At 37.1% G+C, this 26962-nt stretch overlaps 1 protein-coding gene across 4 annotated transcripts in view; it reads left to right on the top strand.

Moving 5' to 3' along the window:
* Nucleotides 1-26962, top strand: part of TLL1 (tolloid like 1) — a 128001-nt gene that overhangs the window by 18345 nt on the left and 82694 nt on the right. The window contains exon 1 of one of the 4 annotated variants that reach the window (XM_038134893.1): nt 11099-26824. The exons of the other annotated variants lie outside the window; for them this stretch is intronic. The gene's annotated coding sequence lies outside the window, so the exon portion shown is untranslated. Of the gene's footprint in view, nt 1-11098; nt 26825-26962 lie in introns of those variants that run through there. 4 annotated transcript variants of the gene reach the window in all.

Below are 26962 nucleotides of genomic sequence, written 5' to 3'. Positions count from 1 at the left end.
GCTTGCCAGTGCATCACAGGCTTGTAAGTATAAACTGAATTAAAAATATTCCCAAAGAGGACTGCCTGAAGGAGATTGTTAAAGTTTGCTCTGACTAGATCTGTCAAGTTTCTGTTCAACAGCAAAGCTAGAAGAATAGCAAGAAACTGGATAATTCTAAAATTCTTATTCCAGTTGTTGCTTACATAAATGACATTTTGTTTAAATTCTTATGTATTTGGGTAGCTGTGGCAGTTTGAATTTTTTTAGATAATCAATAAGACTTGAAGTAGTTGTTGTACTAAAACATTATCCAGTCTTGGTTATAAAATGTCTGCTTCATTTGTGCTGTCAAAATGAACATAATGTGGTTACAGAGCAAGACTTCACTCTCAGCTCCATGAGGTCAATTAAACTGAGGGTGCTGGAACATCTAGCTGCAGTATATATTGACACAGAAACAGCTTGATAGATCAGCTGTAACTTGAAGAAGTGCATGAACTTGGGTTTTAATTGTGAAGGTTTAATGTAATTTGGTAAGGTAAATGAAAAATGGGAACTTGCTGTCATTATGTGTTCTAGCTAAAATCTTATGAAGTGTTTGCCAGCCAGCCACTTCACTGGTTTACAGAACAGTCTAATATTAAAATTAGCAGAGTAAAATCTGTATGGGGGACACTTTGTATTTGAAGATGACTTGCTTTATGCAGTATGCAGATTTTTCCTGGAAACAAAGCATGTCTTTCAGACCATTTACTGTACTTGCAGAAATGTTTCTGGAATAGGAGCTCGTGTTATTACAAAACAAGCCATTCCAGAGTGAACTGCAAGTACTACTGACAATGTTCATAAAGTAGAAAGGACATAAATTGGTCACCTGAATACATTGTTTCAATGTTCCAAGCAGCTGAAGTGGCTTGGTCTGTTCAGCCTGGAGAAGAGGAGACTGAGGGGAGGTCTCATTGCAGTTACAACTTCCTTGTGAGGGGAAGGCCAGGCACTGGTCTCTTCTCTTGGTGACCATTGATAGAACTGGAGGGAATGGCCTGAAGTTGTGTCAGGGTAGGTTTAGGTTGGTTTAGGAAAAGGTTTCTCACCCAGAGGGTGGCTGGGCACTGGGACAGGCTCCCCAGGGAAGTGGTCAGAGTACCAAGCCTGGACAGTGGTCTCAGATACATGGTGTGATTCTTAGGGCGCTCCTGTGCAGCGCCAGGAGTTGGACTTGGTCTTTGTGGGTCCCTTACAACTCTGATTCTGCAAAAACCACTTCGCTTGCATTATGGGAAGCAGAGTAATCAATGAAACAGCAGGCTGTTTCTGTGTCATATCAGTCATTTAGGGTCTTGCTCTCAGATCTAGCTGTGAGTCTTGCCTTTCAGCAGCAGCAAGCAACATGCCTGTGCTGCCTGCTGCCAATGCCCCATGAAAATACTCTCTGGGGACTCCAGTTCCCTGATATACAGAGGTTAAGATGGATTAAGAAGAAATCACCATAAATCTGAGGCTTTGTGGCAACTCTGAAGATTTGGCACTGTGGAAAGCAGTTCCTGTTGCTCAGCCTCTTAAAGCTTCAGCACAGAAAAAGAGGTGTGGACTGAGTAACAAGCTGGGACGGGCTGTAGGAGGGTGAGAAGCTGGATGGCAGAGGGAAAACGAAATGATGTCTTTGCTGTGCAGTTGCTGGGTAATTCCTAGAAAAGCTAGAATTCGATATAGCCCAGTTAAATGGTTGAACACACAGCTGGTCACTCTTTTTGCATGTCAGGGACAGGTTTTGGTACAAATGGCATATTCTAAAGCATATGGGTCCCTCTCTATGGTTCAATCACTTTTCCTGACAGTTTCATGTTCAAATTTGAGTGTTACAGCTCCTCAGTTTCAAAGACATTTTTTCTTCCACACTGGTCCTCCTCCTTTTCCACTCAGGACAATATGTAGTTTTGTTGTTGACAAACAATAAATATTTTAATTACTTTTTTTTTTTTAATTATTAAAAGGCTCTTTTCTGTATACAGAGCCATTTTAGGTTTGTCTGTTAAAATGCTTAATAGAGATATTTAATGAATTCCAGGATTTCTGTCGCATCTTTTAGGAGGATATTGCTGGAACACAATATTTTAAATTTGCTTTTGGTGAATGAAAATTTGGACAGGTCAGTTTTATTTGTTTCTTTTCTAGTTAGACACATTAATTCCTGAACTGTCTCTGAAAGCTTTTATTGCCCCCTCAGCCCATCACAGACATCCTTCCCAGGAGTGCACCTCATGGAGTCAGGCTGTTGTGCACCAGTAGTCTGGAACCAGGCATCACCTTTCAGTGTACCCAAGATGCAGTTTTGTTAATGGAAACAGCAACAAATAAAAGCTTGAACCATGACTTCTGAATAATCAGGTAAAGTTTCTTTAGTGTAGGTCTGACCTCTGCCTTCCATCAGCACAAAAAACACCCTGAAAAGCAATAATAGAAAAATAGCTTTCATCTTACAAACCACATTCAGCTTTGTGAAACAGAATTGCTGTGTATCTATCCAGTATTATTGTGTTTTCCAGTGGACTTCCCTTCTAGAGCTTGCAAGTTATAAGGTTGTCTTTGGTTTTGTTCAATATATTTAGAGAAGTTCCTATTATGTTTTTGTTTTCTTTTACTGTTTATACTGGCTGGAAGAACAAAACTAAAACTTTCATCTCAGGTTGGAGCATAATTTGGTGTGATTGCTCAGCTTCTGATCTCACTACCAAAAACGTCTTCTTTTAGGAGTTGATAAAAATATTTGGCTCTGTTTCACCTCAGTCACTCTTGGCAGTTCTTCATCTGCTCTTCTGGGGTTTCCATCTGCTCTTTTATGCTGCAGTTTCTTCTTCAAGCCCCAATTCAGCAGCAACAATTGCAAATAAGTGAAAACATCACTGATTTTTCTGAGGGTATGGGGTTGGATGCAGGTGCTGTTCTGCATCTCTGGCAGAATCTTCCAGGATTTTATCTCTTTGCTAAAAGGGAGAATATGGCAATTCCCTGAGGCTTTGAGTATTGCTTTGTTCTTCCTCCCTCACAGGTGTCCAAAGATTTAACCTACTGTATACACTAGCTGTATACACTACTAGCTGTATACACTACTCTAACCTGAAACCAACAAATCTATAAAATTAAAAATGTTGCAAGGGCTAAGGAAAATATTTTTTTAATCTAATGAACTTTCAAATTACAGTCCTCTTAGTTACAGAAAAAGTGTACGAATGCATGTGAAATTAGATTTATTAAAAAGCTTTTGTTAAGTTTTTTTCCCAGTAACTTATACTTGTTATGTTATTTAACACTTTTAACTTAAAAAAAAAAAAATCACAACTCATTGTAGGGGTTATTGATGCTGAATAATCATTTGCTCTCAAGTGATTAAGCTGCTAACCAGCACTCCATGTTATATTAAAAAAAAATCACACGTAAGACTGTGTGCTTACTTATGTATTTCACTTTCAAATGTGTTTGCCATTTCACAGCGTTTTTCACCTCTTATCCATGGATTTTTTTTTTTTAACAGAAAGCACAATCAAAGTTTCCTTCATCATCTAGCTGGTGAAAATGTAATTGTAGTTGTGTCGGGCTGGTGTACCAAAAGGCATATCATTATAGCAAAACCCCTATATTCGTTACTCATAGGAGACAGCTTGTCTGACTTAATGTAAAGCTTAATCAGAAGGTTTAGAAGGGGAAGTAACAGAAGAAAAAAGACCTTAGTATTGAATACATGCATAATGAATTGATTCATTCAGTGCTTTCCTTGTATTTTTTTTCCTCTTGCTCTTGCAATGTACATTTTATCATACTGAGAATTTAATTAATGGTAGGGGAAAAAAAAGGTAATAGTCCTGTGTCAGCCTAGCACTGACATTTATGACAGCCTCCTATTGAGATAGCAGGTTTTTTTTTCCTATAGAATGCTGACAACTTATCATGTAAAAGCTTTTTAATAACTTTAACAGCAAAAAAGATTATTGAACAAAAAAGTGGTTTAATAAAAATCTTTACATTATCCATTTACTGAAGCATGCTTTCTGCACAAGCTCTTGGATTCCTTTCAAACACCTATTTTATAAATCCCACTAGATACTTTTTGCTGTCTCAGAACTATTGTGTAAACTAGAGATATTTGCAGCAGAAATGTGTATGACAGATTTTTTTTGTTTAAATTTTATCTTGCTTTCACTTTCAAAAATAACCATGGATAGAAATGTTTTCCTTTGACCACTAAAATAGTGAAAATGTAATTTTCAGCTGCCTGTACTGGAGAGCAAGCTGAGGGAGCCTAGAACATCTTCTAAACTTAAAAGAAGAGTGCATTTACTAATGCATGTTGGCAAATGAGCTTTTCATGGTGTTTCCAGGCACAGTGATGTGATCATGGTAGACAAAAGCAGGAGGAGAAACGCTGCGCTGATTCATCTTTCATTCCTTACCCCCAAATCTTCCTAAGTCAGCTTTAAGCATTTCCTACCAACTCTGACACTTAAAGGCAGGTGTTTTTTTCTTTCACACTGTACCTGGGGGAGCTGCTGGAAAAAACAGGAGTGCAACTGGGAGCATTGCCATCAGCACTCAACAGAGTTTGCAGACCTGATGGCTGCTGCTGTGAGCCTCTTAGCCCGTGCAATCTCCTATCTTTCTCACTCTAGTGCACCTTGCTGACTAAGAATACTTTCTTCTGTCCACTTTAGAGTGTAAGAAGCCACCTGGTATGTGGAGTCTGCCTGGGAAGCTGCCTCTGTTATTCTTTCCAAAAACAGATGGGGAGAATTGATTCATTCTTTATCACAGGGGAAACTTGTTCCCTGCTTTTAAGCCCTGAGGGTTTAAATTAAACTTGGCAAGACTTGATGTGCCCTTAGTCACAAGAATCTGTTAGATAGCCCTACTACATCATCTTCTGTATTCAGAAGTGACCTGGTTTTCACACAGTTGGTTCTGCAATAAACAGATTAATGCAGGCAGGTGCTTACTATTACTGCCTGTTAAGTCCTGAAAAACTCCTTCCTGCTGATGTCACCATCCCTAAGGGCTGGTGGATGATCTGTTGCCTGCATGGCTGTGAGGAACTGCTAGCAGGTAGGAAAATTGTCATGGGGGCCCTTTCCCATGATGTGACAGGGAAGAAGGAGCGAAACAAGAAAAGATTCTTTTTGTTTCTTGTTTTTGGAGCTCCTGAGGAGTCAGGATCCTGAAGAACTATTTGTAAGTCAGGAAGATGTTTTTGAGGAAGGCACTTGTATAAAGGCTGACTGGCTTGTATGGGGTGAAGCAATACAAGTAGCGTGGTGAGGCAGAAGCTCTGGTCAGATGTCCATTTACTACTTCATTTTTAGTCTTAGCTTAATAGCTTGGGAGAAATTTTACTTCTGGCTTCTCTACAGGCAGAATTTGTCCTTTTGTTTTACTGGTAACTAAGGAATTGTCATAAATAGTTTTGTTCTGACATAACTATTATGGTGATCAGCATCACTGTTAGTAACATACTGGGTGTCACTGGATTGCAGTGTAAATCATTATAGTCAGTATTACCTATGTCTGCCTAAAATACATCATGAGGCAGGTGGTAATGTGTGTCAGTGGAGTTGTTTGGGGTTTCTTTTGGTCATTTTAACTAACTTTGTGGTCAGACAGCTGCTACTTATAACTTCACAGTTTTAGGTCTGACTTGAGTCCAAGAAATCCAATATAGTGGATGAAAGAAAAATTTTGAGAAGAAGATGATTGCTGAGATGAGCTTTGAAGGCTGAAAGGGAGAAGAACAGCTTCCCAGTGGCTCTGTGTTTTGATGTGAAGTACATTGTCTGCAATCTTATCCTAGTTATTTCTTCTACCTTATTCATGCCATTACAGGGATAAAAATAGGACCTTTTAAAAATGGTTTTGTTTCTATAGCACCTGAGGGCTTCAAACAAAATGTATCTTGCACTCCATCTGGAAGAATGATCTCTTGCAAATTCTGTCCAGGCAAATTCTATATTTGTCTAGATGGATCTTTGGCCTGGATGATCATCTTTGGTGACTCAGTGCATATGCCAATATGTTGCTATTGACAAAAATGGAAATTCTGGCTAGAATATTTCTTCCAGGCACTCTGTTAGGATTTGACCTCATAAGCTCAAATTATATTTACCATTCTTGTGGCAATATTCCAGCACTGGTTCTAGGTGGGAAACAAAACTTCCATGAAAGATATCAGTTATTGTATACTTAATTCCAGAAATTCCCAGTTCCTCTGCTGCCTGAAAATGCAGGGTGATGGTCTCTAAGATGCTCAGGTCAGTGAAACAGTGACTGAATAGAACTGTTTTATAAGTCATGTTGGTCTTGTGGGCAGGTGTATTGGCTGCAAAACATAAAGGAAAAGACAGACAAGTTTCTCAGTAATAGTATGTTTCCATGAAACTGATGTTAATAATTTTTCTGTTGGTTTAATGAAGTAAATGGAGCTCACAAATGCTGTGGTTTTTTGCTTTTGTATGTTTGTCTCTTTAGAAAGATGTATTATGCAAGTTACAGTGTAAGATTTGGATACTTTCCTTTACATCCTTCCATAAGTGGGATATTTATCAAATATTCTTGAAATCATTGTGAGTTGCTCACTTACTTTCCTCCTCCCAGTCTTCCTTAGCTTGAGAGCCAGCTTTTCACAATGAAGAAAACCCTTTTTAACTACACCAAAGACACAAGAGAAAACAAAAGAAAACAAAATGCTACATATATGAAATCAAATGTGAAAGCAAGAAAGTCTTACTGCCTATCCTCTTGGCCTGTTTAAGGCATGATGTGCTGTTTATCTGTAGAGCACCTTCCCCACCTAGGGGAAGTGGCCAGGTCAAGTAAATAAATAGTAGTCCAGATTCTTGAGGTTTTTTTTACTCTGGCAGTAAATGAAATGAGACTTTGCTCATGTTAAAAGCTAAATGAGTATTTCAGAGCAATAATAAGGTGATGGAAAATACCCAAATATGCTAGTAGTGAAGAGCAATAGAAGATCAGTGCCAAGCCCTGGATCAAACTGAACGCCCACAACCACAGCTGACACCAGAGGTAGGTGTGGAGTTCAGGGAACAGCCAAAAATGAACTGGGATTTTTACCTCCACCAAAAGAACTGTAGTTTGCCCATGTGGAAATCACGTAGGGGGCAATGAAATCTCTACTAGCTTTTAAAAAATCTTTTTGCAGAAGTTTGTTGATTTCCTCATGTGTAGGAGATAGTCTGCAGAAAGCAAGATTTCCCAGTCACACCAGGAATGTGTTGGTGGAATGGTATGTCTGACCTCTCTCAGTTGATGTAGGATAACTGGCAAAGTAGTAAAACCTGGAAAAAATTATGTCAAATCCTTTGTTAATGCTGTCCATTGTCCCAGGTAGCTTCATTTTTTGAGTTGGCTTCTTCTGATGCAGCTCTATTCCAGAAATTAAGACAAATGAGGCAGCCATGACACACAGAAAACACTTTGCATATTTCATGGATTAATACTTGAGAAGAAAAATGTAAGACTTTTGCCTAAAAAAATTTTAAAACCTTTTTTAAATGTTCAGTTTTCATCTAGACCCAGGTAAAATATGGCTCTGTACTAGAGGAAGCTGTCTTGCCTCTGAAAATGTGCTGGAAAGTGAAAGAGAAGAGGCATATAAGGTAGGAATGGACTCTGATAATAATTGTCATGATGTGATATAGCAAGAAGAATTGGCATTTGTCCCCATTAACTTGTGCAGGTGCTAAACTGCATTTTATGTGTGTCCTTACACCTAAGTCACTGTTCTGTCTCCTGTATGAAGGAAGGAGGTTCCCCTCTGCTTCCCTACTGCATTCTAGATATTTTTTATTCATTACCAAGGAAGGTGAGGTGAGAGGGGAAAATGTAAAAGCATGAAAGAAAAATCTGTGAGAAGACAGGAAGTTATAAGAAAAAAGGGAGAGAAAAGTCTTACTTTTATCTTTATTGATCTGGATGTGAAAATTCAAGCAAGTGAATAGAACAGTAGGGGAGAAAACAATAGGTTAACAAACCCATCTCTCATATTTTACACAAGTATAAAATCTGAAGAAGCTATGAAAAGAATTGGAAAGGTAGTTATAGGGCAGCCTGAAAGCAAACCACTGTGAGATTCCTAAGAATCTTGAAAAGGAGGTCTGTAGAGAGGTCTCTACAAGCTGCCCTGGGTTATCCAGCAGCTGGTGAGAGCAGTGTTAAGTGTTGCAGGAGGAGAGGGGAAGCCACAGCTGCATGCCCTGGGCACAAGGACTGTCAAGCACCTGTCAGTGAAGGAAGTGAGGTGGGGCCCTGCCTCCCTGAATTATGGTTTTCTCCCAAGGCACTATAACAAAAGCATGTGCACTGTCATCCACACAGGCTTCTATTATACAGAAAAAGGCAAGTGCTGCTGGAGAAAAGTTCATTATGCAGATTGCTTGTATGTGAAATTTCCTTTCACAAAGATATTCTTTTGTTTTGCTTAGGCATAGACTGTGGTAAATGAAATCTCTTTTGCTAAATGTGAATTATTTTCTGAGTAATGTCTTTATTTTCTTTCATGTGTGTTCATGTGGTGCTGCATAGATTTTGGAAAAAAATACTAGCCTATCCAGCCTTGGCTTGCCTGAGTTTTCATGTTTCAGTTCAGTGTAGTGGTGTGATAGGTATCCACTTCTTCTTCTACACACAGACTAGTTAAAAATCTCTTCTTCCGTGTCATGCAAATACAACTATCCTAAGAGCTGTTAGCATAGGGCAAGCTGGTTAGGAGGGAGTAATCAAACAAAGCCTTGTGTACCTAATCTGCAGCTCGTTTTGGATTCCTGGTCCATCAAGCTTCTCTCAGTATTCTTGAAGCCCCTTTTCAAGGGGCTGCTGTAACACAAAAGCCTTGTGTACACAAGAAAAGTGTAGTGATTAAATCACTTAAGTTTAGAGATCAGTTTAAACAGGGCATTGCCTTCTTTAGACATTCTTTCTTCAATTTAAGAGCGCCTCATGGTAATGTTTCCAAGTTAAATCAACAGAAAACATTCTTAAAGCAAAGAACTCCAGCAAACCTGGTGTGTAAACAACATTAATTAGTCTAATCAGTTGCTAAAACAATGTTCTCAGATACAATTGAAGGTTCTTCTATGAAATTTCTTCTCCTTAATGCTTTATTGAAATCACAGTAGGAAATTATGGATTAAGATAGGTTTGTTAGCTTTACCTTGATAGAACAAGCAAGGATAGACCTGGCGTGAAAGAAGAGGTTGCCAGCCCATCTCCCTCTTACCCATCAGTGGTGCCAAGTGCTGAATCCCTCTTTGTGCATTTATGTACTGAGGGGCTCTGTAGAGGATGGTGGGAAGACAAAGCATCCTAAAAGTTAATGGGAATGATCATGAACTGGTTGCCACTTAATGGCTTTAGATGAGAAAAGCAGTAGTACATAATAGAATGTACTTTTAGTTTCTATAGTTTGGAAATTTATTATTTTTCTCTAACATGAAGCACTTGGTCATTATAGTGAAATCACAGTGACATCATACATAGCTTATTTTCTAATGGGGAAGATTTTTCTGAAGTAGAATCTGTGAAGAAGTGTGTTTATTTTTGTCTACCCAGCTGAATTTAAAAGTGTCTCTTACCGAGTATGCATTTTTTCAATGTCTAATTTGCCACAAGCGTTTAGTTTTATGAGTTTTTTTGATTTTAGAACCTATGAGCAATAAAAGACATATTGAAAATCCATTGGTGTAATTTGTGAGATACTATTCTCAGCTGAGCTTTATAGTATCTGGTTATATACCTGCTTATCATTTAGGACATACAGAGGTTTTTTTTGGGATAAGCCAAGAGAAAGACTGAATGCTATGATTGAGGTGACCTGATTTGGCAGAGTGGAGAATAAGGTAACATAGATAGTGATTCCACTGAAATTTAAATTAGTTTGGTTTTGGATTAAATTAAATGCTTTGTAAAGAGCGCATCTCAGAATTGAGATATTTTGAAAGCATGCTGACTAAACACTGATCTGAGCTTCTGTTTAGGTGTCTGATTTCTATCAGCAGTGCTTCCAAGTGTGGAATGAGAGGAAATATGAATAAGGCAGAGTGTGTGAAATGTTAATGAGGCTGAATTAGTTATACACCCTCAAAGAAAGATTGGAGAAAGCAGCTGAAATATTTAATTGTTGCAGTAACTCATTATAAAAACTAAAGTATTTGCTTTAAGTTAAATCTGTTATTCTGTAGCTATGAGAAAGAAGTCTAATTCTTTTGATTGCATGGGTGCTTTCAGTTAGCCCCTTAATTTTTACAGTGAAGGCTTTGTTTGTCAAACACTTTTTGATCTAATTTAGCTGACAAAACAGAAGTTTTTGCTGTGAATAAGGGCCTGGTGAGATAAGATGTTTCAAAAGTCTCTGTTCCTAACTACTTTAAGTGAAGCTCATGGTTGTATGTTTGCTAAGCTTGTGCTTGTGGCCATTCTCCCACTTGCTCTGCAGCTGTAGTCAAATTATCTCAGCAGCTAAGGTGGGCCTGGAGAGTGCTTTTAAATGGAAGTGGTAGGCGTGGTCGGCTTCCTCTGACTTTCTAAGCGTGTTATCAATGAAGATAAGCAGATTTTTGTCTTGTGGGCACTTAGCTAAAGTCAATAAATAAAGCTTCTGTTGACATCCTTGGTCAGTTCCATTGGATGTTCTTGTAACTAAATATTTGCAGGAACACAATTTATCTCAGTACTTTGGTTGGATGTGCAGTGTTTGGTTCAAAGAGAGATTATGTATCCCTCTCTGTATTGTGTTTCTCAAATCAAGCTTGAAGTCATCTTTGTTTTGGAACCACTGATAACAGCTTATGGAATAAATTTCTGCAGTTAGTGGGAATGTAAAGTAAATATTTACATGACCAAATTTTAAATTTGAGCTTTGTAGGTGTAAAATTTGTGCTTTATAGGTATGTATAGAGCTCAATCCATTTGCTTATTTAGAGGGATAAAAATAAAATCAGTTTATATTAATATGTGCAAATGTCACCCTTGTAATCCTGATTTTTTTTTTCTTGCTTGGGTTTTTTATTTTTATTTTTTTATTTTTTTTTTGTTGTTGTTGTTTGTTTTTTTAGAACAAACTACACAAAGTTGTTATTGTTAAATGGGTTGGAAGGTAACTACTGATCATAGAATCTTAGAATATCTTGGGTTAGAAGGGACCTTAAAGATCATATAGTTTCAAACTTCCTGCTGTAGCCAGGAATGTCACCCAATAGTTGAAATTGCTCAGGGACCAATCCAGCTAAATTAAAGGATGAATATTCAAATAGGAAACTAGGAATGGTTGTAAAATTGTACATTTTTGAAATGTCACTGAAGGTGCATCTCAGAAGGATCTGGCCCTTTCTGTGTCACATCTGTATATCACTCTGATTAGGTATTCACTGAGGAATACATCTGAAAGCATTCCTGGTAAATAGGCTAGTGGGTGAATTTTTTCTCATGGCAACCCATGATGGATTTTGACACTGATATTCTACATGTGATTTCTAAGAATATTTTTCAGATTTAGAATTGCCATCAGCTGTGATACTGGTGGGTTTGTGTGTCTAAGAGGAGAAATTGTTTAGTCAGGAAAATAAATACATTTTACCTTTTTGTGAATTTGGATAAATGTGTTCTGTAAATTATGTTTTGTTTTTCTTCACATAAAATCGTCTCCTAAATACCAGCTGGCAGAGAAGTTGCCTTTTGCAGAACAGATGATTTTTTCACAGCATTTACTTGATTCATTCCATAGCTGTCACTTTTTCAAGGAACAGATCACAGCAAACATTCCTAAAATTAAGGATTTTCTTCCTGACCCTTATCAACACTGAGTTTGAAATGATGGAAACTTTCGGAGCTTTTTTGTTGTTTTCCTTTGGATTTTTGTTTTGGCTATTCTCATTTATTTATTTTAATTCTCTCACTCCTGGAGCAGTAAGGATGCTTTGTTGCTTTGAGGGACTAGAGATTATACCTAGCTTTCCTGATTTTGGTGTTACCTTTCATTAAATGTTAGTCCCTTTGTCAATTATGCACTAGTCTATTTGCCTTTCAACTTGGTTCTTTCTATTCAGGGATTTACAATATTATCGAGTTAAGGATTCTCACAGTAGATGGTAATGGAGAAATTCAGTTAAGTGAGTTTGTTTAGGAGTGCTGATTAAGCAAATGTTTCTGAGACTATTGCCTTAAGGCACTGTGTAAAGAGGTTTCATTTTACTTCTTTTAGCTGAAAATGTAGTTTTATTGAACTCTGTTGTTTGTTAAGCACTAGCTTTTTCCTACCTGATATGTCTAAGAAAAAAATGTAGTGATATCTTCATTGTTCTTAATAAAATGGATTACTAAATTGTGAGAGGATTAAGCATTTTAGCTTCTGGCCTTTGCACTTAATTGCAGAATACCTTTCTGGAGAGAAAAAAAGAGACCAACCTCCAGTGCTTTATGCTCTGGCTTGAAGTACTTCACTCCTGGAGATAGTTTCCAGGTAAACCAAGTGTTCTCACCTACAAGAATGTGGCATTTGAAAATCTATCTTCCATTAGTGGGTTAATGAATTCCTTGTAATTAGGCAAATTAGTAATTTAGTGGGTAGGTTAAGTTATTCTCTAAATTAAAGTAATTGAAGTGTTGCCAATTAAGAGTTGGTGTGATATCATAAATTACATGTGATCTTGCTTTTTGTTCAAGGACCTTTAAGACTTTTCTAAATGCTGAGCAGTGTTCCTTTGAAAACATACAGCTCATTTTTTGGAAAAATACAATCTAGTACCCAGAGATTTCAAAGGATTCTATTAAGTCTCATACTAAATACCCTTGTCTCTGAACCCCACTTAAACTTTGGCATAATGCTGCTGTTCAGACCCTATTTTAGAAGTCTTGAGAACTGAAGGAAATACAATTTTCATCATCTTTCAGCTTCGTAATGAGTCCCAACATTGTTTTGGGGACAAATTGATGATTGTTGTACTCTTGTTGGCTCAAAAAATGAAAATATGGCACGAGCTGTGCTGTGTTCTGCTGGAGTGATGGGTTTTATACAAGAGATGAAGGATGTGTGTGGGCATGCATTGCCTGCCCTGGGGCATGTCAGGAGAGACCAGGCAGCCTCTCGGGAACTGAGCTGGTGGGATCTGAATGTTTGCACTTTTGTTTGGAAGTGGACCCGGGAGTGAACATTTAGCAGCATGCTTAAATTTTGTCTGGAAAACAGCAAGTTGGAGCAATTTGAAATAGTGAGGGAATGACAGGGAGAATGGATAATCACATGCCCCGTGCTCAGATTTATTTGCTTTGGTCCCCTTTTTACTTAGCAATCAATGTAAGACCATGAGAGCACTATTTCTTCATGTCTCTGAAACTTCTGGAGTAATTGGTAAAACTCTTGACAGGCCCTTAGAACAAACTTTTCTAATGTACAGAATTTTATGTGTGGCTTAATTAATTTCAGAATTAAATCAAGATATGGGCTTAAAAGAAAAACTACACTAAACTTTGCTTTACAACAATTACAGAAATCAGAATAAAATTTGTTAAATTAACTGTGTTACATTTTATACTCAGTATTTTTTCAAGTTTGTAATTTTTTGGTCTTTAATTTTGTATAATTAGTCTAAGAATCTACAAGGAAGATTCTATCCCTTGTGGAACTTTTTTGCCAAAATTACTAATTACCTAAGTAAGTGGTAATTGCACAATGGACTGCAAATTATGTCTTAATCTTTTCATGGAGATTAAGACATAATTTTGGCAAGCACGTTTGAATATTCAAGTTTCTGCATAATAATAATAAATGGACCTATTGATTTGTCTCCTCAGTTTAAGTACACTCTTAGGTTAACATTTCAAATCCTAGAAACATCATTTAAATAGACAAAACAGAGGTAACTTGTATGTTGAAAAGTGCTGAATTGTTTTATAAGAACTTAATGCAGCGATATTTTTTGAACTCAAACACAGTATTTTAGGGTGTTTTATATCTGAATTTTAAAAATCACCTGCTCATGTATATATAGCCTTGTATTTTCTGATTTGCACACATGCCACACGTGCCTGAAGATCAGTTACATTGCCACTTGTGCCTTCATTGGAGAATGTAATTATGCTGCAAGAATAAATAAGGCACAACACACTGTATCCATTTTCTCTATTGCATCTGAAAAATACTGGGGAGGAAAGAATAAGTAACACTCAAGATAAATTCTATCTTCCTTAAGGCCAGGCTTGTAAAAGGCAGGTGTTTAGTTTAGTCTGGTCATCTCTCATCCTGCTATAATGAGTTGAAGAGAGATGTGGCATTATCTGTCAGTCACTAGGTCTGCCTATGTTAGACATCTGCATTAGACATGGGTGCATGTCCTGGGCCTGAAATGCCTGTTTTTCATCTTTCTTCTTGCTGGAAAAGTGAGTATGATCCAGTGAGATGTGCTTTGGATACCCTTGGGTTTGGAGGGAATAGCTAAACTTCCCGAGTAAGTGATCAGATATTCTATTTCATTAAAATTGTCTGTGCCAATGCCTGTTTACCTAGTGAATTCACATAAATGGTATTTCATTTTGTTTTACACAGACAATTTTTTCCCCCTCTGAGTTTTCCTTGTAAAGGACAACAGTTTAGAATCACAGTATCTGTGCACTGGATGTCACTTTGCAGGCATGGTGACCCTCCTCCCCCCCCCTTTTTTTTTTTCCCTCCTGGTTTTCACTTTTCCTGGTTTTGCATGTTTGGTAGGACTTGATATTTTTACATTAAAGAATGGGCTACAAGACATAAAAATGGTGTTGAGGCACCCTTTCCAAAGATTTGCTGGTCCGTAAAATGTCCAGTTTGAGAGTCAAGTTTTTCATTAATGGTTGAGATGAACTATTGCAAAACTGGATGGGTACTTTGAAGTTTGTCCAGTTACTGGAATTCACACAAATGGAAAGGAGATGTTCAAATAGATCTTCTGAGGCATACCTGAATCTTCCCTTTTTTGATCTACTTCCTGTTCAGTGGTTTAGCAGAGGTTTAGCATTAGACTTAGAGACTTTCAGAGGATATTCTAAAGTCAGTGGAAGTAAGTCCTGGCTCATGTGCTTCCCAGTCATACTCACTTATGAAAAATAAATGTGTTCCATTTTAGTAACAGATAATGCTGTTAAAGAAAAGAAAACATTTCAAATTTATTCCTCAATAGCTTTCCTTTGTGTTATGTATTTCTTCCTGGCTCCAACACTAACTTTGTCCTCATAGCAAAAGTAAACATATGGCAAAAGCTAAACACTTTTTCTTGCTTACAAATAAGGAAAATAGGCGCTTCATTTCATAAAAATAGCCAATGTTTTATTTAAAAAAAGAGACAACCCAAGACTTTTTTTTTTAAAAAAAGTAGTGCCGAGTCCTCATCCTGAGAAGCAGATGGGAAGCAAAGAGCTCTTTCAAACAGCTGATAGCATTTTAAAGTCTGTAAGGTGTTTGGTGTGGCTGGTGGGGTGGGATAGGGGAAGTAACAGCACTATTTCCAAAAACTTGGAACTTCCAAAAACTGTTTTACTAAACCACAGAAAGCAAGTAATAGATAAAACTGTATATTATTCATTTGTGGTTCGTGAATAATACTATTTTTGTGTAACAGGTAGTGACTACTGTTTTCCTTGATTTAAAATTTATTTTGGATTCAAGAAAGATGATAATTTGAATAACTGATCAAGTATGTATTTTAATATTTTCAAATAATTCAAGAAACTGAGTATTCACTTCCAAAGTTTCAGAATAGAGAGCTGATGGAAGCACCAAACTGAAGCACAAGGTCAAAATTGTGTAGAAAAAAGTTTGCACAAAACAAATGTTAGGACATAGTGAAAGTTGAGGAAAGGCTACGTGTCAGTTGCTGCTTTCAGTTCTCTGGGCTTTCATAGCCACATGTCTGCCTGTCTGTTCTTCCATTCACCAGTTACTTGGAACACAAGTATCACTTTGGGCAACAAAGACAAATCTGCAAAATCTGCATGAATCTACAAACACTGTGTAAATCACCAACTGTACTTCCTAGTTAGCATTTAGAAGAGAGCAAGCCAAGAACAGGAATTACGCTTACATTCGTGGCTTAAATAAATGGCAAATATTTTTTTGACTTTGCTTAGAAATTTTTTCAAGCTATCAAGTAGATATAATCAAAGAAGTATGAATGAACCCACCCCATTTCCTCAGAATTTTTTACAAAAATTCTCATTGATAAAATGTTAATTACACTATGGTTCCAGGCTAGGTACACAAAATGTATGGACAAATAAATTTCTCACTGTAGCTTTGATTTTTTTCTTATCTTTCTAGGTGCTAGGGAGTGATGCAGAGCATGGGTTGCCCTACATGGCAATTCTAGGCTGTTGTGATGACGATTCTGATGAGCCTACCAATAAAGCTCTCAGTTATTTATAGAGTTAACACGTGTACTGGTTGGTCTGGGCTGAGATGCACAAATGCAGTTCATGTAAGCTTCCTCATAGTTAAGCAGTAATGTCTGCTAATCATGACAGGTTTTAGACTGGATTTTTAGCTACTGATTTCAGAACAAAGCTGGGCTTTGATGCTGAAGAGATCTCTCTTGAACTGTCACCTGCCCTAGTCTCTGTTTTGGCATTTGTCCATTTTGCCCTCTCTGCCTTATTGCAGAGTTAAAGAATGGGGGCCACAATCCTCAAATGCAAATTCCTGCAACTGCCATAATTTTATAATTGGAGAGGATTAATACACTCATCTGAAGATTTGATATTGTCTTTGGTATTTTAAGATTATTTTGATTGTTGCTGGAGGATGGGATAGAGAAAAGCTATTACATTGCAAATCTTTGAAATTTGGAGGGAAAAAGACCCTGGAGCTAAAAACCCACTTTTTCATAATTCCCATCCAATTTTATTCAGATTTAATTGAGTTTAAACAGTTCAGTTTAGACACCCGATTTCCCTTCACTTGATTTTTTTTTTTCCTCAGGAAACTGGTTCGAGCCTGCCAAATCCATGTCTGAACTTGGCTGTTCCAGGGTGAGGGTCTCAGGCTGCCACAAAAGCACTAGACTGCATTATGCTGGGAGCTGACAGAGCAAGATGATTTGGAGTGAAGCAAGTTAGTGAAGTACTGCCTCCTATCCTTAGCTCCATCAGCCTCTCTGGAATACCTCCTGGGAGAAAAGCTTCTCACAATCGCTGGGAAACTTGGAGAAGCAGACAGCCTGACCAGGCTACCTCCGTTAAACCATAGTCTTTTTCCCTCCTTTGGGGACACAAATATGTGGCACAGATCCCACCTCCAGAGTGGGAGAAAAGAGTGGGATAAATGGAGCCATGGCTCTCCTGACTGATGCAGGAGGTAGCACTCAGCTCCATGAGGCATCTCCCTCTCTGGGGTAAGGCCTTCCTCTATGGCCAGTTGACTTCCTGCATCTCAGCTGACAGAAGTCTCTGCTGTCATTTCAGGCTGAAACCCAGGATGATGGTTGCATGGTCCTTGTTGCCGGCCCTGCTAGAAACTGACTTTCCACTTTTTAAAGCAAAAGCTAGGAAATTACTTTGAAATAATTTTTACTTGTTTTGTAACTATACATAATAGAAGCATATTATGACACAATCCATGATGTTGCAAATGATTGTTTCCAAAATTAATCCTACAATAGAAAATATTTAAAGTGTCTGTATATCTGTTATGTCTAAATTTAGATTCTTTTGCTGTAGAGTTTTTTTCTCCTAATCACAGTATATCATAATACAAGACCCCAAAACAGGAAGCACAGTGCAGTACTTTATTTTACCTTTCTTTTAAGGGATTAACTTATGTGAAATATCATGGGAGAGATGGAAGAGTTTCAGCTCCTCCAATGGGTTTGTTTCAAATGTGCACTCTCAATGAAGTTTAGGTACAAAGAAAACTAAACATTATCATGAGGACTGCTGTGTTTGCAAAACAGCCTTAGTGTTATATCTGTTTCTTGAATTCATTAGTTAAGGTCTTTTGGCAGAAAACTCTATGAGTTTTACTAGTGAGATAGTCTTACATTTTATAGTGGTGAAATGTGTAACAATGGCTAGATACTTATAATTTTTACAGAAAATTGTCTTAATGAGTTACACTATCACTTTCTTTTCAGAAAGAGTAGCTTTTGAATTCAATTTTATCTAAATGAAAGGTCATCTGAGCATACAGTTCAGATTAATTCTTCTTCCAAACAAAATACCATTAAATTTTAGTATTGCCAGGTATTCCTGTCCATGTTATTGTGAGGAAAGACCCGATGTGAATATTTGGCTGTCAGATCATCTGATACTATCTTTTCTATTAAAGAGCAGAATGCACATTGCCAACCTTTTGTTATCTAGCTTCCCGACTGCAGCGCAGTGTCGGGTTCTGCCAAACTGGCTTACGTTTGTTAAATGCTCACCGTGGACTTTAGTTATCTTTTCCTGGTAGTCTGCATCCTGCCACTTAGCTGTAAATGTCACACACTCTTCTTCATTCATGCTTCCTATTAGGAGTTAGTTTTATTGAAATTGTGTGCAGAAATATGCAAGTGGGCAGGGGAGAAAAATTAAATTTGTTCTAGCCATAGGTGCTGCTGAAAAGACTTTGATAGGGAAAAAGTAAAAAATACTGTTCTTGATGGTTGTACCCTGTCTGGTGAGTGGAAAAATGGGAAAAGACCCATAAAAAAAGTCTGAATGTAGAAGATTAAAAAAATTTATTCTGATACCTTAAAGCATAATTAGTGTGGACTAGTCTTTTTTCTGTATTTGCATAACCTGTACCTAAATTTAACTTTCATGTTTTAGCTGCAGGCATTGATTTTTCAGATGTAATCTTCCCCTGTAATTAAAGAGAAGACAGAAATAATAGAAAAAGAACTAAAGTCAGTATACAAAATGCTAAAATTTGTTACCATTTAACTGGTTGCAGGGTATGATTCTTTTAAGTATCTGATCTGCTGACAGATTGAAACTTTACTGTAAAGTACACCATCAAGCCAACTCCTTGGTACTTCTGAATAATACTTCACTATAAATCTCCAAGAGTGTTTTGCTTTTTAGGACATTTTACTGCAAGTAAAATCTTGTTATACATCCACACAGAAGATATTATGTAAGATTAGAAAAAAATGTTATTTTGTCCCAAACCAAGTGAAAGAGGATTTTCAAAATGCTTGCATAGCAGGGAAGAAATTCCATGTACTCAGAGGGGGAGAAAAACCCATCCCAACAAAAACCCCAAAACATCTTATTGTGAAAGCAAACTGCCTTTACATTATTCTGAAGAATGTAAAAATCATAATATTCAATAGCACAGCATACCTACATGTGATAACAGTGTGCTTTTGACTGTTACAGAAGCAAGGAGTGGAAGATGCAAGTGTTGGAAAAGATACATGGCTGCACACTAGTGTACTCTAGCTGATATTTATTGGTAGGAAATCAAGCATTTATCTCTAGTAGCTACCTATCCCTAAGTATTTGTTATATTTTGAGACTTGTTCAACATTTTTTCTTTTGTCTGACTTTTTTTACGCAAATTTCTGTTAAGGATTTTATTTTCTTTTTTTCCCTCTAAATCTAAGCTACCTTCTCTTTCAAACTAATCAGACCAAAGGCTAAGTCTTTCTCTTTTTCCTGTCAAGTGCGGACATGAGATTTTTGCTTTGTTTTAGTATTTCTCTACTGAAGATGAGGGTGCTTCTGGGAGTTGCAATTTCAGTAAATACCTTCTTCAGTGGTGCATTGTTAATATCATTTGTACAGTGCTCCATGTTAAATTTCACCTCATTGATTATCATAATACAGAATTGCCTCAGAAGTTTAGTTCTGCCCTGGTGGAAAATACCAAAGATTCCATTCCTGAAAGCTGCTTTTGCTTCACTGACAGATGACTTTGCTAGATCAAATAGGATGATAGGAAAAACACAAGATCAAAACTGTTCATTTATCTGTCCATCATGTATGGCCAAGAGATTTTTGCTTTTCACATAACTTTACCACAAGTCAAATCTTGTTATATGTGGTTTTTTTGTGATTACCTTAAACTCAAAGACCATGAGATTACTGTGAATCTTTACTGTCATTTCCTATGCCATTCAGAAAAATAATGTATATTTCTGTCAAGGCATCTGAACCAACTCAAACCAGATGTTAAGAATTTGTCATGTCTCTTCAATTCAGAATTTATATAGGTTTTTTAAGGTATTTTGTAGATCCAAGGTAGAAAGTGGTGGGAAACGTGCTGATCGTGACGTACAAAGTTACTCCAGCTGGTACCAAACGTGGTCTGAAGTGGCACAGCCACATCTTGGTGGCAACAGCTTTTGTTGTCAGCTGCAGAATGCCCACTCACTATCTGCTTGCCACAAATACCCTAAAAGGTTTTTGGGTGAAGCGAAGTTCTTCTGCAAAACACCAGGCATCAAGGACAGCTGAAAGAAGCTAGACCCATGAAACGTAGGCTGTCTTGTTAATGCGTTTGTGCTGACCTCTTACTGAGCAGTGAGAAGGAAAATGTTCTGTCAGTTTGTGTGTGTCAATTAAAGCACCACATGAAAACTGCCTTTTGTGACTGCTGGGATGCATTTTCTACATTTGTTAAGCATCAAAATGTTCTACAACAAGAAGTTTACTTATAAAGTATACACAGTAGAGAGCAGGTTTTCTGAAAGCACTGGAAAGGTATATTTGACTTAATATAAGAAAAAAAAAAGGGTGAAATTGATCCTCTGAAAGAGATAAAAGAAGTTCCACATGGTCTTCAAAGATGAAGCCTATTAGAGCTCTCTGTTATTTTTATTACCCATGCAAGATATGTTTTACATGCAGCTTTCTTGAAATTGAGATAATTTGCTGTTCCAGAGCTTGATGATGTTGGTATTTCCTTTGTTTAAAAGACTACTAACTTTTGTTGGCTGCTACTACTGATAAATTCATATAAGAGTGATTTTGTTTTCTCATTGTCTCTTTTCCAGATACTGTCTTTTGTCCTGCCTCCAAACAGAGGCTTTACTCTTCCATGGGATCTGTAGAGCAATGACAGTTGTTTCTCTTACCTTTATACTCAGGGATTGGAGTTCAGTAACCATAAAATAAGTATTTTGAATTGGTAATTCACTTATTGTAACCATCACATCAAGCACGTATACCTCTGACTGCCTGCTACAATTCTTTCCAGTTCCTCGCTTTCTATTATCTTAAGGTAGCAAAGGGTTTATTTACAACTCACTTTTTTTCTGGAGTGTGGAATACGGTCTCATGCTTTATGAACTACAGATAAAAATTAGTGGATTTATGATTAATGATTAATAAAGTTAATGATCATTGCTACACTGTAAATGCCTTCCCAGCTCCTGCATGCCCTATTCCATAACAATGTGTTATGTCCAGTTTGGTCTGTCCCCTTAGCAATTTCTGTTTTCTTTGCTGTTTGTCAGTGGAACTAAGAGAAGTCACACAATGAATAAGCTTCTTCTCTTTACTATTTTAATGGTGATAAAATGTTTTAACATTTTTTTCTGTTACATTTTACATATAGTGACTTCCTCAGGTCTCTTCTTGTACCTTGAAAATCATTTGCCCGAATCCCTTATGAACCTGTTCTAGCCTGTCAGCACACTGTTGAGAGAGCATGTATGAAAGCTGAACTAACTGTTCTGCCAGTGGCCTACTAAGTTTGTTTGCCAGGTGAAATAGCTGCTGTTCTTTCATACCATTTGTCTGCTAAAATAGGTTACACTTCTGGGGCCACAATGTTGCCCTGAAAATTATGTTTGCCTGGTTGTTCACCATTCTGCTAATTCCATGTTGTATTGGTAAGCGGGTCATTAGCAATTTCTCTTGTTTCTGTCCAGCTGCGTCCCCAGTGAACCCTGGCCTTTTTCCCAGCTCTCTCCCTTGTTGTTTTCCATTGCTTGCCGGCTTGATAAGATACCAGGCACGTTCTGTTTGATCCACATGCCTAATATTTTTCTGATGAGGTGGATAGAGGTATGAACAGTGAAAGGGTGGCCTCTCAGTTGTCAGTCAAGGCATGCTCTGCTTCTTGGCTGCTGTTGAACTAAACTGTTGATTTTTAGGCTGTATGTCATGCAAACTCACAATCCTTTTTGGGAGTTTGTTTTCTAGGATACATCTGCTTCCTATAATGTGATCTACATTCTTCACAGGTACATGCACCTGTATGCCCCTGTTCTGAATGTATGAGTTTTCTAAAATGCACCCGAGTTAGCTGTGAACTCTTGGTTTGGACAGCTGTGGTTTCAATTTAGCAAGAAGTCCAGGTCGCTCTGCATTTAGGACTTGTCTTTCTCATTGTGTACAGTTAATGTAGCCCCATGCTAAATGCTGATTTTTTTCCTAAATGTTTCTCTATATTTTTCTAGTTGAAAAATAGTTGGTTAGCTTTAAGCAAAGCTATGACTTACAAGAAAATAGATGCAGATGAATGATAATTCTTTGTACTTAATTGTGCCTTCTTTTGTCAAAAGGCCATTTTAATCAATTTAATATGAATGATTCTAACTAATGGTTGTAATATGAAGATAACAGCTTCAATTGTCTATGAAAGAAACATTTAGTTTCTGGCATAAAAGTGTGATATAGATACCAAATTAAAGACAAAGTTAGTTCCTCTCTCTCTCCTTTATTAAGCTAGAGATTTAGAAGTATGAGAGTAATTATTTTTATCTTTGAGTGTAAAGTTTTTCTGATAAGTTGACTCCAGCTGGCATCATGCCCTTCTCTAAAAGTCCACTTATCTTTATTACTTTGCTAGTAATTTTAAGCTATCTGCATCTTGCTTTACAAGAAGACTTCTATTATTAATATTAATGTTAATAGTAATAGTAATATTATTATTGAAGGATGTTATCAGTTAAATGCTCATACAGAATTTTTTTTTGCATGGTAGGGATTCCAGCGACTGTCACGAAATTTTACTCTCTGGCTTGATGCATTTTAAACTCTTATAGTATGAATGGTCTCTGCATTTGTATTTGTGGTATTGGTTTAGGAAAACTGTAGCTAACCTGTTTTTCAAAAAATAGGTCTAAAGCCATGTAAGAAAGGTCAGCTTCAAATTGAAAGACTCACAGGAAAAGTTTTCAGTAGGAACAGTGGAAGAAATATACTGTTTTCAAAGTGGTTCTTGATAAGTTATGGGAAGGTTCATGCAATAAAGTTGGTGTGCCAGCAGGGATCTGAATTTAGTAGCTCAACCAGCTGCATATTTCTATTAACAGAACTTCAAAGTGAAATATTTTTTATTGTGTTGCTAAGTACTGTGTTGTTACAACAGTGAAGTTCTGGGTATTCCATGAAATTTTTGATAGAATATATGGTTGAACTTTTATTTTGGACACTATTAGACAGAGAAACTGAAAGTAACATTGAAAAGAAAATAAAAGGTGTATTATTCATAAGCTAGGTTATCATGTTTTATAATTTCTGCTTTTACTCACTCATTGTTTATGTTTTGCAATTTAAATAAAAGAAAATTCCAATACAGCAGACTAACCAAAAATAGTGACTTAGATTTTAGTTCTGTCTTTGAAACATTGAGAATGGGAAAAATCCATTTACCAAATAGAAAACAATGTAATCATTAGAAAGAAAGGTTATATTCCTACTCCTATGCTGGAGCTAACAATATTCTGTTCCAAACTTGAAAATACCATATTTGTTGATCTAGTGACAATAGTCAGGCAGATGATGTTTTTGGGGTGGCACATGAAGCTTTTCTGGGGGCTATGGGTGCTCTTTAAAGAGCAGCAGTGCAGGGCTTCAGGAGAGAGAGATGCTGTGCAACACCTGCCAGGTGGGGGACAGGCTGGTTGTCACCATCAGCTCAGCAGTAGTTAGCACTGCTCTTTGTTCAGGGCAGGCTGGGGAACCAGCACTGGCTGCCGCATTTTGCTTTTCAGGTTTTTTATTTGTACTGAAGGATCCCTGTGGAGTTAGCAGAGTGCCTTATTTCCTTGAGATGCTTGTCTCATTTTATCAAGGTAAGTTATTTCAGTGCAAAATCCAATAAATACCTCTTGAGATAGCACAGATTGACAAAAATAGGTGGGATCAATCAAGTAACTTAGGCATATGACTGGGAATAGAAGTGGTTTTAGTAACTCAGAAGCTTTTGGTGTTCTCTTCCAAATGGACTGAACTGTTGCAGGTGGAGTAGCACTGATAATGTGTTCTGTAAGTTTTTCTTTTAATCTCCTGAAATCCATACTTGATAGATCTTTCATTTACTATATTTTCTCTAGATTTCTAGGAACCTTGCAATCCTTTCTATGCAGTCTTGAGCTCTAAGGTTCTAGCTCACTTTCTTAAGGTCAAGGAAATGTGAAGTACCCTTTGTCAAAGCCAAACAAGCGTTCAGAAAAAAAATCCAGCCCCCAAATCCCTTCTGCCCATTTCATCTCTGATGCCTTAAGTTGATCCAGAATGCTTTCCTGTCCTGACAGATGTTCCTCCCATGTTTTATGAAAACAGATGAAGTCATTTTAGCACATGAAGATGTCTTCTGTTCTCGGTTTTTGTGTTACTTCAGAGAGCAGTAAATGACCTGTCCCTTGTGCATTCATGATTTTCTAATACATTCATCAAAGTTAAAAGCTTTTGGGATGCCACAAAGACAGTTTTCTGGTATATGCACAACCCAAAGCTATGCTTCTTACTTTTGTCTGTCATGAAAAAAAACCAAAACAATTAAGTCCTGTAGTACAGGACTTTTTTTTTTTTTTTCCAACATTATGTCTTGTAGATTACCTGACAATTTTCTGTCTATCCCCATTCTGCCTTATATCTTTTTTTGGTATATGTTAGTTCTAAGAATAATATGTCAGTCCTTCAGTTGAAAATGAGAATGACATTTCTAAGATTCTGGTGATATATTTCTACTGATTGTACTAAAAAGCTGACTATCTTTAAATAAAGTTCTTTTTTTCCTGTTCAGGTATAGAAAGAAATGAACTTTAAGAACCAGTGCAAGAATAATTAATAAATCATGTCACTCATTTTCACAGTAGTGAAAGTGCTTCTAGTTGACACTTTTATAAATTAGCTTTTATATGTCATTAGGATGACTTGTCCACATGAATGTATTTATACTGGTAATAGTCATGATATTTTTTTTTCTTTTTGGGATCTGAGTTTTTGGGAGTATCTAGCAACTGAATAATTTATGATTTTCACAAGAGGGCTGTGATTCTACAGTTCTCTAATAACTGAAGCAGTATTCATGCTACCACTCCACAATCTGAACTCTTGTCTTCCTAAAAGAGCTTCCAACAGATCAGCTTTTAAAAAATGACAGTCTGCGGATAAGTTAGTTGTGAAAAGAAAATTTAAAGCATTCATTTCCAAGCATAGGGAGTGGCCCAGGATCATTCACCTGAAATCTTAACTGTCCCAAAATACACTCAAATAAAAATTTGAGCACTCTCATATTCAAAGACCAATGCCTTAAAGAACTCTGCTTTAGAGCACTGGCTCAGCAAATCCTTCTGTTTTGTTCTTTATTAGGAACTCTATTTTCAGTTACTCTTGTATTAACTTGGGGAAACACTTAAAACAAGTATGTGTATTGACACAGTTTGTACGTGAGAAACGTGGACATGGAGGATTGTGATTTATTGACCAGAATTCATATGAGAAGAGATAGTGGGTAGAAGAAAGCATGTTTTGTATGCCTGGCTTTTTTTTCCTCCCACATGTGGAACACAAGTCTCTCAAATATTTACAGGAGTATGCTTTTTGATAATATGGGATTTATCTCCAGCGCCACGTCCAAGAGTTAGATGAAAATGGTTTTTAGAAACAGTAATAATACAGATGGTCTGCTTAAGGGGTAAGTGATACAGTAGCATGTTTTCTGACTGCTCTTTACTTGGTCAAGAGCTTTTCCTTGGATTTCTACATATTCATATTTATTTCTGAATTCTTTGCTTTAAAAGCATAAAAGAATAAAAAAAGAAGATCACCTAGGAGTTAAAGAACCTACTACAGTTCTCCATTTCTAAAATGTTAATAGTCAAGGATTTGAAATATTAGATCCTTAGTGCCATAGGCTAAACAGCAGTCCTCTGAAAAGGTTAATATTTAATTTGGCATATTTGCTCTGAATGTTAGCTATATTAAATATTTGTATTTTCTCTGAGCTTGAAAGAAGCTTAGTATTTTCAGCATCTTGTGTAATTCCTATTTCCAGAGATATATTAAGAGGTTATTTAAGGTCACCACTGTGGTGCTGTCAAAAGACACAGCTCTCATAGCCAGCAGACCATGCTAGCCCAGGGTGAGCTGGCTAGAAACATCATGTTTGGCTCATGTGCTTTGTTTAAGCTGCTGAATTGTACTGAAAGACATCTGAAAATACTCTGAAAATAATGTAGGCAGTAACATCTTTATTAATTAAGAAACACATCCATTAAAAAAAAAATTAAAACACTTAGAATCTGTCTTCTCTGTATTCATGCAAACAGCAGCTGCAATTAAGGCTGTTGTAGCTGAAAGGGGAGAAGCAGTGTCTGTGAGTGGGATGGCAAATGGACCCGGGTACACTGTTCCTGCTAACATATGGGCTGCTATTAGAAAGGAGCACAAGAAATCTGGTGATGAGCAGTTGAGCAGTACATAAAGAACTGCAGTGGCTTAATGAAGGCAAGAAGAGAAGAATAATTGACATGGGGAACAAGTCGGGATCTGTTATTTGAATTGGCCCTTTGGTGTTTCAGTTTGACATGCAAGCTAAAATGTCCTATAAAATGAGGATCGGCATGAGCCTGACTTTTTGGAAATAGAAAGCCTAGCCAAGGTATGACTGCTTTCTTTTAAGATTTTTTGTGAAATTCTTGAACCTTCACAGAGCTACTGTTTTATACCACAGAATGGTCTGTATTTAAATTCATGGGACTCAGGTGTTTCTCACCATAGGATTGATTTTATCTTATTT

Source organism: Motacilla alba, chromosome 4 (genome assembly GCF_015832195.1).
Source record: "Motacilla alba alba isolate MOTALB_02 chromosome 4, Motacilla_alba_V1.0_pri, whole genome shotgun sequence".
Classification (NCBI taxonomy): Eukaryota; Metazoa; Chordata; class Aves; order Passeriformes; family Motacillidae; genus Motacilla; species Motacilla alba.
This window is presented reverse-complemented; position numbering and strand designations above follow the sequence as displayed.